The sequence below is a fragment of the Camelus ferus genome, chromosome 8 (assembly GCF_009834535.1).
Source record: "Camelus ferus isolate YT-003-E chromosome 8, BCGSAC_Cfer_1.0, whole genome shotgun sequence".
Lineage (NCBI taxonomy): Eukaryota > Metazoa > Chordata > Mammalia > Artiodactyla > Camelidae > Camelus > Camelus ferus.
Window position 1 is genome coordinate 2,694,745 of NC_045703.1, and position 14,980 is coordinate 2,709,724.

A 14,980-nucleotide genomic window follows, 5' to 3' on the forward strand; every position below is an offset into this window, starting at 1 on the left:
GTTGGATGGAGCAGTCAGAATGCACACAACGTGTATCAATTATGTTCACGGTCTTTCTGGGTGGGACTCATGGCGCCCCAGAACAATCACAATAGCGACATCAAAGATGACTGGCCACAGATCACCATAACAAATACGATAATAATGGAAAAGTTTGAAACGTTGCAATAATTACCTAAATGTGACACAGAGACACAAAGTGAGCAAATACTGTTGGCAAGATAGCACTGATAGACTTGCTAAGTCTGTTAGACCACAAGGTTGCCACAAACCTTCAGTTAGTAAAACAAAACAAAGCAAACAAACAAAATACACAATATCTGTGAAGTACAATAAAGTGCAATAAAATGAGCTGCGCCTGTCTCATCAATCCCACCTTCCCATGGTAAATCAGTAACTGTGAGCAGAAGGAGGGTAGATCTTAAGGTCAGAACTAATGGTGTGATGCTAGACACCTTGTCCTGAGCAGCCTCAGGCTGACCTCCGTTAGAAATTCTATGGATAGCCACAACTGAAATCTGCCAGGCTGCCTTTGCTTTAGTTTTCCCTTTTTAGTTTGCTACTTGACTCTATTCAAAATGTCCTCAGATGGTAATCCATCATTCTGCCCCTTCTCCCACTCAATGTGCCTCATACTAATCATTTAACTCTAAGATGCTCTAGGCACTGGAATCCTTAAAAATTAACTCCTTTGTGGATTCCTCTCTGAATGTCTCACTGAACAAACTGTACAGTAAAGGAACTCATTGCTCATTGAATTTTAAAGCCAGCAATTAATTTACTTAATCTCATACTGTTTAGTTAAGCTTTACTGCCCACATTAGTTGGGCTTGATCTTAAACTCTTTAGAAATAAAACTAAGAAAAACTGCAATTAGTCTGGTTAATTCAGAATACTCATTAGGAAGATTCTATGAGAAAATGCAATGTACTATAACTTAAGATACAATGAAATATTATATGTAGTTCAAGTGGAAGAAAAACTTAATAATATAGCTAATGCCAAGATAAATTTCATCCCTCTACTCAAATTCTTTGACATGAAATTTTACTCTGAGGTTCCAGAGAGTGCAAAAATGATGTCAACGTTACTGAACATTACAGTATCAAATGGTTGGCATGAAACTTGAGAAGTTATTTTAGGCTATGCTTAAAATGTCCCGTGCAAATGAAAATGGACATGAGTCTTAACTATTAAAGAAGTTCCATATAGCCACAGTTAGAAATAGAGAATGCTATTCACTCCACTGGACAATGGTTCTTTACTTTCTATAAGATTTCCCAACTACCAAGAAATTCAGAGGCTAAAATTCACCTTAGTGGAAAACTTCCCTATCAGCCACCCAGTATTTCATTGCCCTCATACCAATTAGCTTTGGGGATGTAGACACTGGCTTTGGGATTGATTCCATTGCCCAGAATTTCCCCCCAGTGCATTCTGTTCTTCCTGTTGTCCACTTGGCTGCAGAAGCACAGGAGCTTCTCCACTTGGACAGTAGAACAGCAAAAGATTGAGTATCTTAGGGAGCAATACGTTAGCCATGAAAGAGAGAGTTGTCCAAGAGAAAATATTTTTATTTTACAGATGATACTAAATATAGTTGATGCTTGAAGATTTGCTACTTGGTTGTAGCAGGTTCTTTTTTTTTCCCCCTCCAATTTAATTAGTTTCGAGTGATAAGAAGGCATCCCAAAAAGACGGCTTGAAGATTTGTTATTTTAATTAGCCAAGTGAATAAAGAGGAAAACCATCATCTAACATGAAGAAAACTGAAGGCAACTTAAGCGGTATCAAGAGGAGACAAGACCATCTCACCAACAACGCTAGGCTAAATTAAGAGTTTTATGGGCTAATGCAGACTCATAAAACAGCTGAAATGTCCTCTGCCTTTGCACATGAGAGAAATACTCACACTTGGATATCCCTGCAAAGCCAAGTACCACGTGGACACTGTACTGAAGCTACTTGAATAACTTCAAATGGTAAGGAGAAACACCATGGCAACTGCCCAAAATGTGTGTGCTGTATATACCAGTTTAGAAATGATATAGAACATAAATACCCTTCAAAGAGAAGTGAGGGAGAAGGAAAATATATTTCTGTATGATCAAACCAGAGCATTTAGAAAGAACTTGGAGTTTCTTGTGGCTAGAACGTCAAATAGTTCACATGATTCAGACTGAATTTTATGTGCATAATTTTAGATTGATTATCATAGATACGTTTCTCATATTTGTCGCAGGTTTCCTTTGGCTCAGATGTTTTCTAAGTGCTTTGTGTGCTTGGCTTCTGCATTAACATTGTGCTCTGCCTATTTTGTGATCTGTTATTAGTATTATCAATTGGAACGCAGGCAAACTTTTATAGAAAATGAAGGTAAGAAAGGAAGATCGTCAATACCTTTTAACTGTTCACCCAGGCCTGAGGTAGTCTGCATAAGCATATGCTCTGCATTTCTAGAGAGAGCTGTTTTTCTACCTTCGCTCTCTAATTACACCTTCTGGGAGACAGAAATTTGTACCATTTTGCCCTTCATTTGCATCATCACAGCAACTCTAGCCTTCATGTCCGTTGCCTGATAAGTTGCAGGGTTTGGGTTTCTGCTCACTGATTATTCAGCCGGGCTGGCCTCTCCTTGGACGGCTCCAAGGACATTGCTATTCTTCCTTCAGGCTTACAGCACACACTTGAAAAGACCCGTCTTGCCTTCCATCCTGCTCAAACACTGGTGCGTGACATCCTCTCGGCCTGCTTTCACCTTTCTGGAGACTGGAGTGTGCCTACAGACGGGCTAAATGCACAGACTTCTCTCTGGAGGCTGAATGCATCCTGGCGTTCACTGGAGAATTAACCCTTGAGGAGCATGCCTGGCAGCTTACCTGTGGGTCTGGCTGTCAAAGCAGAGCCATTGGCTTCCATATTTGGCAGAAGTCGTAAGCTATTCCGTGCCTGTCCTAGGTCTGCACGAGTGTGCGTCTTAGTCTATGTACATCTAGGGCATTTAATCAACTACTTGTTTGAAGTGTCCCATTGATCATAAAAACGATGCTTAATCTAGAATGTTTTTAGCCTATAAATTCCTATGTGGCAGTTAGATGGAACTGCTCTAGAAAACTACAGTAGAACTAACTGAAATGCTGAAGAAATCAGGTTGATGTACTGCAGAATGAAGTCTTTGGGGACTGTCCATTATCTGAAAATTTTCCTAATTTAAATGTTTAAATTTGACGATTTAACATAAACACTTACATCATGGTGACTATACTTGAGTGAGTCACAGAACTCAAAGCAAAGTGTTCATAAAGTCATGTAAAATCCAATTCTCTATGGGAGTAACAATTTGGTTAGATATGGTGCTCATACAATTTGGTTTTTAGGTACTTTTGAAGTTAGAGAAAAATTTTCCAAACTCTATTTGACCTAAATGATTTTTCTCTTCTGTATTATTGGTTGTCAATTAGGAAACTGCTGAAATTCGGTCTAGTATCACCAGTCATGAAGCTCTTCTGAAAATCGCCTCACAGTTGATCAGAGTTAAGAAGAAAAAAGTGAAAAGAATTCATTCTGCCTAAAAATTGAACATGCAGATCAACAAATAGTATATAGAGTAGTAATTTCATCAGATGTCACTTGAAACTGATTTCTTGTATACATTAACTTAGCACCTTTGCAAGGTAAATATACAAATTAAGTATGCTAGAATGAATGCATTGTGATGATCTGTAATCATAATTTGACAAACCCAAATATCATTCAGTGGTGTATTTCTTAGAGGTTCCACTAAGATTAAGCAAACAGATAATAACAGCAAGGAAAAAAATGATTGCCTGAAGCTAACAAACTCTAAGAACATTTCAGGTGTTTGAAGACAGTTACTGAGGCCAAATTAGCCTTTTCTTCTTTGTACTAAACACCATCTTTCTCTAAGCTGTTACACTGTGGGACCCTTCCTGAATATTTGGACTTAAAGTACCATCTTCTTTTATCAGGCCACTGAGCTCTTCGCCACATCATTAATTTTCTGTAGGATGAGTTATCATTTTAGGAACCTATCTGACAGCATCCCGTATAGATATAAGCTCCTTGAATACAAGAACAGAGAAGTAGGTAGCTAATGAGAAAGACATTCTATTTACCTCCCAGTAATGAATTTCTGTGCCTGCTTTCATCGTTCCATCCCACACAAATCAACCCCATACCTGAAAATGGTTTGACCTGTTCTCAGAGACACAGGGTAGATCAGTGGAAAATCATTAGGTCTGGACTACATGAGGTTAATTCCAGGTTGAAGGCAACCTTTAGGAAGCTACAGATGGCTGAAATCCAGACGTGTGTTAGATTCAAACTTCATATGCCCTTTGGGAAATCAAAAATGTTAGTAAAGCCATGACTGTATATTTGAAGTTGACATATATCCTAGGTTTGAAACATTTTTATACATTTATTTTTCTACTGACTGAAAACCCGTATTTCAAGAAGTATTGATTACTGAATGTCAATCAATAGGGAAATGGTTAAATAAATTTTGGTAAATAATTACAATGGATTACATAGACTTAGAAAAGTGAGGTTATTGTGTGCCCACTGACAAGAAAGCCTGTCCATAATATATTGTTAACTGCAAGAAATGTAGTTGTTTTATAATATCTATTATATGATTCTATTATGTTAAAGACCCACACATATAATAATTACAATATGTGAACTATAAGGCATATGAAAACACTAACAATCCAACTTTCTTGGAGGAGGAAGGGTTGGGTAGTCAGGTAAGTCTTCTCAGAACAAGGCGCACTTACGCCATATGTAAAGAATGGATAGGAGTTAAAATTGATGAAGGTAAGGCAAGGAAGGGAGTGTATTCTAGAAAGAAAGAAAAACAGACTATATTTGACTGTTTTTTATATTTCTTTTTGAACATTTTTTATTGCAGTATAGTCAGTTTACAATGTTGTGTTAATTTCTGGTGTACAGCAAATACCTTAGTCATACAGGAACATACATATGTTCGTTTTCATACTCTTTTTAACCACAAGTTACTACAAGATATTGAATATAGTTCCCTGTTCCATACAGTATAAACTTGTTGTTTATCTATTTTATATATAGTAGTTAGTATCTGCAAATCTTCAACTCTTAATTTCAATTTGAGTATCTGAGAAATCAAAAGAAGTCAGAATGTAGATTACAGAGTGGCGAGTGTAAGGGATGAAGCTAGGGGTGAGCAAAGCCGGACTGCACATAAACGAGTTTAAGCTTTATTCTAAGAGTCTTTGAGAGGTTTTTAACAGGGAAGTGATATAGTCAGACTTAAGTCAGAAATCTCACCACGCCTGCTACCTAGACAATAAATTGGGGAAAAGCGAGAGTGGAAAACTGGAGAACACGTTTGAAGAATTTGCAGTAATCTAGGCAAGAGGCAACAGTCTGGACTAAATTAAGGTCTAAGTTACGTGGAGTTAGAGAAAAGTACCTGACTTCATGAGCTATGCAGGAGATGGAACTACAAGTTATTCACTGAGAATAGGCACCCAGAAAGAGGAGAGGTTTTCAGGATTCGCTGAGGAATGCAGTTGGATACACTGAGGTGAAGATGTGCTGTAGACACACACACACACGTGTGTGTGTGTGTGTGTGTGTGTGTGTAAAGGAATATTACTCAGCCATAGAAAACAAGGAAATCTTGCCATTTGCTGTGCTGTCTATGTTGCCATAGATGGACCTTGAGGGCATTATGCTAAGTGAAATGAGTCAGACAGAAAGACAAATACTGTACGATCTCACTTACATGTGGAATATTAAAAAAATACTCATAGAAAAAGAGATCAGATTTGTGGTTATCAGAGGCAGGGATTGGGAGGAGGGGCAATTGGAGGAAGGCAGTCAAAAAGGACACATTTCCAGTTATAAGATAAATAAGTACTAGGGATGCAATGTACGCATGATGACTGTGGTTGACACTTCTGTATGGTACACGTGAATGCTGTTAAGAGAATAAATCCTAAGAATTCACATCACAAGTAAAAAAACAGTTTTTTTCTTTTTTTCTTTTTATTGTATCTGAATGAGATGATGGATGCTAACTAAACTTACTGAGGTATTAATTTCACAATAAATTTAAGTCAAACTATTATGCTGTTCACCTTAAACTTATATGATGATGTATGTCAATTATTTATTAAGAAAAAAATGCTTTGTTCCAATGCAATACAGGTAAGATACTGCCAGCATCTGCTAAAGCAGCCTATCACTTCTAGTAATAATTTCTAGTACTAGCTTCTAGCATATAAATTTCAAATTTTCAGAGGCTCAGAACAATGATGTTTATTGACATTCATATAAAAGAGGGATATAGTGCTTCTAGTTGGTGGGAAGCTCTTCTCCATTTGTTGTGTTCAGGGAACGATGTTTCTACCATCTTTTGACACAGCTATCTAGCAGTGCTTCAAGTCCTCAGTACCCGAGTGGTGGGAAAGGAAAGAAATGTGGAGACAGAAAATCTTCTTGGTTCAGAAGGGGCTGACATCATTTTTGCTCACATTTCATTGTCAGGTACTGGTCAATGGCACCATTCAGAACTAATGGGGACTTAGAAACGTGGTGTGAGGCTGGGCAGTTTCTTTCTAGCAATGATTCAAAGTGATGGCACTTGAAATCACATGTTAGAGACATGTCCACTTTGAACTCTGTGATGAGGGACCACCAGAAAAGCCCACATAGAATTGAACTGGATCCAAACTCACCCTGATCTCTCTGAGAAGAGCAACCTTAAACTCAGCACACAGTAACACTTGATGCAATTGGAACTCTTTCTTAGGAGAATCTGAAATAGCTAAGCAAACACATTTTTCAAAGTTGTGTGAATGAACATTGCTCTGCATACTTGTTCTAAACCTTGAAGCAGAATATTATACACAGAACTGAATTTCCATATGTAGAAACTGTAAAATTGCTATTTGCAAGTCATGTTCATTTGTATACCAGAAACCTGCCAGCAATGCACCCAAAATTCATTTGTAGCTGCTATTTATAGCAATATCAGCATTCAAGTTTTTATGTAAAAATAGCAAAGTGGAGCTACTGGTATAATAGTAGCTAACATATTTATTCATTCATACATGAATGTTTATTTGTTCCTTGTAGAAAAATATATTATGACCTATATTTAATATTATATAGAAGAAAACTATGAGGACCAAGAGAAAGGTTAAGGTCAAATATCTAAATAAAAACTGGAGAAACATATTTAATATTTAGACTCTTTCCAAACATCTGTATTTTAGACGTTATAGCAACGAAAGTAAAGAACCTTACATGGTCAGAGGCCAGATGTCCTTTTTAACCACAACCACAACTATAACCATAACCAAAAGTGCTCGGAGAGTCAAAGTCTAGCTGAGAAATGGTCCTCTGGGCATAACCTGGGAGCTCTGTGTATGTGTGATGTGTGATATCAGCAAACAATTCCCAAAAGGCTGGGAGGAAGTGGCAAAGGATTGCCTGCCTCCATAATTAGTGAGCAAATTATGGATTTTTTTTTCTTAGACAAACTATACTTTTATAATTAGAAATAGAGTTGAGGGATGCTTCTGACTTCAGTTCCAACATGTAAGGAAAAGTTGCTGCTGTCATCCTTACAACACCAAAAAAGTTAGACAAACTGAAAGTCAGAAACTTTTATTGGACCCCATCAGAGGACTGAGGTACTGGGGCAAATCACTGCATCAAAATCTGGACAGATAAGTGCATCTAGAGAGATTCTGAATTGAGATTTGCTTGCTTAGAGAGGAGCAGCTGGAGCCAGAAACTGGTCAGAACTTTTAAAGGAAATTTTCACAAGTTGCTGAAGCTGAATGTGGACTGGGGTGTGAGAAGCTCCTGCGAGTCCAGTTATGGGAGCCCCACACTTTCCTAGACTTTCCCACCAGGAACACCTGCAGCTTCTCACAGTACGTGGCCAAAGCACAATTCTGAAACTTTATCCCAACCTGGGGCGGGGTGGGGGATGGTAATAACCCCCTACTCTACCCCCACCTCCTGGCCTTTCTGTCTCAAATGAGAAGAAAGAAAAACAAAACAAAACATAGTAAACAGGGACAGGGCTTCAAGAAAGTAGATGGGGAACACTGTAGCCAGGGAAAGGAGTAGAGGGAAAGGGGGAGATACTTTCTCACTGGAAGAGGGATGGGAACGTTGTGTAGGCCACGGCTCTGAGACACCATCAGGACTGTAGAATGCTCCCCAGCCCCATCTACTTTTACACCAACTCTGCTCCAGTTTAATAACTAGTGCCGCAGCTGAAGGAGTGACAAGGTGAAGACTTTCTCCTAAAAAACACATGGGAAAGTCCAAAAACCAAAAGCCAAAAAAAAAAAAGACAAAAGCAAGGACACTAGAGGCATTTGAAACCTCTGATATCTATAGCTTTAATAAATATTAAACACAGACCAGCTCCTTGCTAAATTAACATAAATCCTCATGCTAAAGGTGTATTTCCCTCAGTTCTTATTATCTAATACTACATGCTTGGATTCAACAAATAATTATAAGTTATGTCAAAAGGTAAGAAAAAAAAACACATTCTGAAGAGACAAAATAAGCATCAAAGCTTGATCTAAAAATGATGTAAACAGTGGGATTATCAGACAGGGAATTTAAAATAACTATGATTAATATAAGGATTCTAATGGAAAAAGTAGACAAGATTCAGGAGTAGATGGATAATGGTACCAGAGAAGTGGAAACCTTAAGAAAAAATTTTTAAAGAAATACTAGACATAAAAAACACAGTAGCAGAAATTAAATGTACCTTCAACAGATTCATCAATAGACTCCACACAGCTAAGAAAAGAATAAATGAACTTGAAGACAGGTCAACTGAAACTTCCCAAACTGAAATGCAAGGAGAAAAATAAGAATTTAAAAACAAAGACAAAAACAAACAAACAAAAAAACTATCATTCAACAACTGTAGGACAATGTTCAAAGTTATAATACAAACATCATTGAAACATCAGATGAAAAGAAATAGAGAACTGAGTACCTGAAGTAATGATGGCTGAAAAAGTTCCAAGACCAGTGACAGGCACCAAACCAGAGATCTAAGACATTCAGAGAACACCAAGTAGGATACCCCCCACCCCACACCCCCCAAAAAAAGTAAAATAAAGATGCATATACAGAGTCAGCAAACAAGGGGGAAAAAACCTTACCTGTAGAGGAACAGAAATAAGAATGAAGATAGGCTTCTCATCAGAAAACATGCAAGCAAGAAGAGAGTGGAGAGAGATCTTTAAAATGTTTAAACAAAAACCACCAACCTATGATTATGTATCCAACAAAATTATTCTTCAAAAGGAAAGGAAAAATAAAGACTTATCAAATAAACACTGAGGGAATTTGTTGTTAGCAAACCTACCTTGCCAAAAACAAAAGTTATAAGAAGGTCTTCGGGAAGAAGAAAAATACCAGTGGTTAAAAAAAAAAAAAAAAAAAAAAAAAAAAGGATCTTCAAAAAACAAAAATAAAGACAGAACATTAGAGAAAGAATCAGTAAAAGTAAAATAAAATCTTTTATTTTTCTCATTTTTAATTTATCTAAAATACCCATTTAAAAGCAATAATAGTAACCATGTATTTGGTAACTGCAGCATATGGGTAAGTAAGATTAATGACAGCCACGTCACAAGGGATGGGAGAGGAATTGGAAATACTTGATGTTCTGTGTGTGACTGAACTGTATGTGAAGCAGCACTGTGTTATATGAAAGTGAACTTGGATTACTTAAAACCATATATTGCAAACTATAGTGCAACCACTAAACTTTTTAAAGGGAAGTATAAATGACATTCAGAGGGGAGATAAAATAATATAAACTGCTCAATTAAAACCAAAGAAAAAAGAAAAAGGGGGGAAAAAGCAACAAAGAGGAAATGCAACAAATAGAAAGTCATAAATATAGTAGATGATCTACTTACATGAAAGTATCACTTTAAATGTGAGTGGTCTAAACACACCAATTAAAGCATATAGATTGTCAGAGTGGGTTTTAGAAAATAACCAAATATATGTCATCTATGAGAAAACCACCTTAAAAATAGACTCAGGTGGTTAAAAGCACAAAGCTGGTGAAAGATACTAATACAAATAATTTTTTTAAGCTGAAAAAGGTATTTCAGATAAAGCAGACTTCAGAACAATGAATAACAGTGAAGATTATCAGAGGCAAAGAGGAGAATTGCATAATGATAAAGAGGACCCAACAACTATAAATGTGTACGTACCAGACAACAGAGCATCAGAATGGCTGAGGGAAAAAAAAATGACAGAATTGAAGGGAGAAATAAACAAATCTACTGTAATAGTGGAAAACGTCACCACTCCTCTGTCAATAATTGATAAGTCAGGCAGGCGGAAAATCAGTGAGGTTATAAATAACATGAACAGCACTATCAATCAACTTGATCTAATTCACATTTATAGAATACTCCAAGCTCACATGGAACATTCACCAAAATAGATCACATTCTAAGTCATAAATCACAACTTAACAAATTTATAAATTATAAATTGTGCAAAGTATATTCTCACACCACAGTGGAATTGTACTAGTAATGGATAACAGAGATAGTCGGAAAATTCCCAATTCTTTCAAAATTAAATCCACACTTCTTAATAATGCAAGGGTCAAAGAAGAAGCCTCAAGAAAAAAATTTTAAATATTTTGATCTAAGTGAAAATGAAAATATAACTTAACAGATGTGTGAGATGCAACAAAAGCAGTGCTTGGAGAGAAATATATACCATTAAACTGATACGTGAGGGAAAAAAAAGAAACATATAAAATCAGTATCAATAACTTAAACTTCATCTAGAAAACTGGAGCAAGAAAAGCAAATTAAACAAAAGCTAGCAGAAGAAAGTAAATGATAAAAACTAGGGAAGAAGTATAACAAACTTTAAATAGGAGAAATTTGACATAACCAAAATTTAGTTCTGAAAAAAGTCAGTTAAAATGAATAAGCATTTAGTCAGGCTAACGGAGAAAAAAAGAGAAGACACAATTTACAAATACCAGAAGTGATTTCATAGGCAAAAGGATAATAAAGGAATAGTAGAAATAACTGAATACCAATATATTCAATAACTTAGATGAAATGGACCAATTCCTTAAGAGAGACAATGTAACAAAACTCAGTTAAAGACGGACAGATAACTTAAATAAATTCTATTAAAAATAGAATTAATAATTTAAAACTTTTCCAAAAAGAAAACATCAAGTCCACAATGGTTTCACTGTTGATTTCTACCAAATATTAAAAGCAGAAATAATACAAATTATCCACAATCTCTTACAGAAAATAGAAGCAGAGAGAATGCTTCCTAACTCATTTTAGGAGGCCAGCATCACCTTGATAACAAAAATACCTAAAGGCATTACAAGCCAAGAAAATTACAGACCAATATCTTAAATTAACATAGATGCAAAATCTTTAACAATATGTTAGCTAATCTAATCCAGCAATATATAAACAGGACAATACATCACAGCTAAGTGGGTTTATTTTAGGCATGGAAGGCCTGTTCAACAATCATAAATCAACTGATACAACTCATAGTATTAACAGATTGCAAAATACGTATAACAATATGATTAAATTTAGAAAAAGCATTCAACAAAATTCATTCATTTATGATTTTTTAAAAAACTAGGATAATAGGCACAGACTGGGAGAAAATATTTGCAAAGCATGTGTGTGATAAAGGACTTTTATCCAAAATGTACAAAGAAACCATAAAACTTAACAGTAAGAATGCAAACAACCCAATTAAGAAATGGGCAAAAATATGAACACTCCAGCAACAAAAATATACATTCTATGAAATACCTGCTCAGTAGTCCTCAAATTTATGAAGATCATGAAAAACAAGGAAAAGTCCGAGGAACGGGTACAGCCCAGTAGAGTGTAAGGAGATGTGACGGCTAACTGTGGTTTGTTGTCCTGGACGGGATCTTGAACAGAAAAAGGACATTAGGTTAAAAACTAAAGAAATTTGGATAAAGTATGGATTGGAGTTAAACACACATCAAAGTTGATGTATTAGTCGTGACAAATGTATTGTACTAATACATGGTGTTAACTGAGGGGTGTTAACAACTGGGTGTGACGTATGTGAGAATTCTCTGTGCAATCTTCTTTTCTGTAAACCTAAAACAATTCTAGAATAAAAAGCTTATTTAAAAAAATAAAGCTGAATTTAACTGGTAATATCTTTACCAAAAAATATCTGGAGAACTGGAGAGAATCAGTATCTGGCCCTTGATCAGAGAACAACCAAAGGCAATTCACAGAATTCAAAATGATAGCTAAATCTTTTTTTAGACTCTTGCTATAATATTTATGTAACATGAAATATGATATTTTTCTCTGGAGGAATTGCATAATGTTTTATTAACATCATCTATTTCATTATGTTCATTGTGTTGGCATTCATAAAAAGTGAGTGTGGTACTTCCAGGCAGACACAGCCAGGCCCTACACTCATATGAAAGCATGTGTTCTATGCTTACATGAAGGAAGAACAGAGCTCTGGCCCCTGGGCCTCAGTCCTATCAGCTTGTGCGCTTGGGTCCCTCACATCAATGACCCCATTCTCCTTCAACATCACATCTGGCCCCTGTGGTCTCAGACAGAATAACCACCACCTACATTGAACACTCTGTGGAGTACAACTTTATTATTACAGTATTCATTGAGAAGAAGAAACCTGAAAACTCATTCTTTACTTCATACTTATTTCTTTTTGCATTTTTTAAATTGAAGTATAGTTGATTTACAATGTTTCAGGTGTACAGCAAAGTGATTCAGTTATGTATATACATATATATATCCATTCTTTTTTAGATTCTTTTCCATGATAGGTTATTACAAGATATTGATATTCAATATCTCCATTATATTTTTCCTGTGAGATTTAGAGATCACTGCAGACATGCTCCCTGCTATTGTAGTCTTCTACAGACAAATAAGCCAGCTTAGACACTAAGCAGAAGGAATCAAGGAGGAACCCTGAACTCCAGGGGGAAAAGCAAATTGTAAAAATGGCAGCATCAATCTTTTGTGTAACAGTAAGGGCAGAGAAATTAATCTGTCTTTCTCATCAGTTGTAGTTTCCTCTGACTAGGAGATAGTTTCACTCTTAGTGGGTATGGAACCCGTATCAGGAATTGCAGCAATGTTTTTCTCAATGGTGTTCCACTGGGTGGGCTAAGTGTGGAGAATGAACAGCAGCTGGGTACCCAAATGGCTCCTGCAGAGTCAACAGAAACAAAGTGAGAAGAAAAGGACAATCCTTTAAAATACTCTGAGAACATATCCTGCAGCCATCGAGCGTCATTCTAAGAAGCTAAAGCAGACCCGCACTGAAGGGAAAGAGATGGGATTGACTTGGGATTTCCTGCCCACCCCTACCTTTTTTTAAACAGCTTTATTGAGCTATAATTCACATAGGATAAATTTTACAATTTAAAGTGTACAGTTCTATGGTTTTCGTGTATTCACAAAGTTGTGCAATTATCATCACATTCTAAGTTTAGAACATTTTTATTGTTGGGAACTTTAAAAAAAAACTAGTTTATATGGATAATTTTTCAGAATCAAATTCTTCAAATGCTGGCCACATCTACAAATCATAAGCAGTTTGGTAAGGACACCCTGTTTTCAGTATGCAAGCAGACAAAAGTCATCTCGGTTCCTTTCTATATGACTGCAACGTATTTATTAGATAGAACAAGACTTAATTAGTCATTTACATCCCAAGGACTTGCTCATCCTTGGTTCAAATCCTGTTCTCTCAGTTGGTCTGTAAGATCCTAGGGACTGAGAATTTACAAATAAGTATGTATAAAAACATAGTCATTGACTTTATTGATCTTCTGAAGAGAAAGAAAAGGAAACTTATCCTGAAATTTCTGCTCTTTCCCACAATGTATTTCCAACTCGGCAGAACATTCATTAAAACCTGAGTGACTTCTGAAGGGAAGCAGGAGTAGGACCAAAAATAAGCGGTTTAGATTGTTTTCATGCTGAAAATTGTTTCTTTGGTGACATTCTATATCTTGAATAATAATTTGGGGCATTCAGGAGAATTATCAAGAGAGTTAACTAGTAGGAAAGAATAAAATCTGCTTATTTTTTTCCCTCACATAGTAGAGGATTTTGAAATTGCCAACAAGTATTCTCATCAGAAATGAGAAGTCATCTTATTTTAAAATGAATATATGATTTGCAACTTGAACGTAAAACAAAACCTGAGTCTCAATGCTTTGCCACCAGGTAAAGGCCCTCGTCATCTAGTCGTTCAGAAAAGGCATTCTTTTGGGGTAATTGTAGAGACAGTGAGAAGAATGAATAATGCAAACAAAGAATGAATGAGGCAAATAAAGGAACAGGTTGTTGCTGTTTTCTGAAGGCAAAGATCATTTCAATTTATAAGAAAACCAGTGTTAACTGAACGACAGGTTAATCTTCTTTTCAAAAGGAAAAATACTTAGCATTAAAAGCCTCATTGTTTTGGTTGAAAGAATGCTAGTCCCTGATTCTTTACCCAGGAAAGACTGAGTCCCAAGACCTTATCCAGGTGGTGGTGCTTATTTCCAGTCGCCTCAGGCGACGATGCTTAACCCCATGCCTCATTTTCTCCATCTGTAGAATGGCAGTGATGATACTTACCTGTATTTCAGGAGTGTTATGGGGCTTAATTAGTTGATTAGAAGGTACTTTGCAGATGAAGAACTCAGTGTTAATGCTAAATGCCATTATTATTGTGGCAATCGTCTGTTCTGTGCATCACTGCACTTCGTCTTTTCAAAATATTGCAGTTTTCCATCTGTCATCTGAATTTCATCAAACAAAAGCTAAATTCCTGAGTTTTCTCAAATTACTCTGCTAAGAAATGTATTTAAGTAAAAGTCTCAAGA

General features: G+C 36.2%; 1 long non-coding RNA gene across 2 annotated transcripts in view; it reads right to left on the reverse strand.

Moving 5' to 3' along the window:
* Positions 1-11,763: 11,763 nt before the first annotated feature.
* LOC106730361 overlaps positions 11,764-14,980 on the reverse strand; it is an 857,488-nt gene continuing 854,271 nt past the window's right edge. The window contains exon 10 of one of the 2 annotated variants that reach the window (XR_004321732.1): positions 11,764-12,013. This is a non-coding gene — a long non-coding RNA (uncharacterized LOC106730361). Of the gene's footprint in view, positions 12,014-13,087; positions 13,312-14,980 lie in introns of those variants that run through there. The other variant, XR_004321733.1, reaches the window with a different exon arrangement.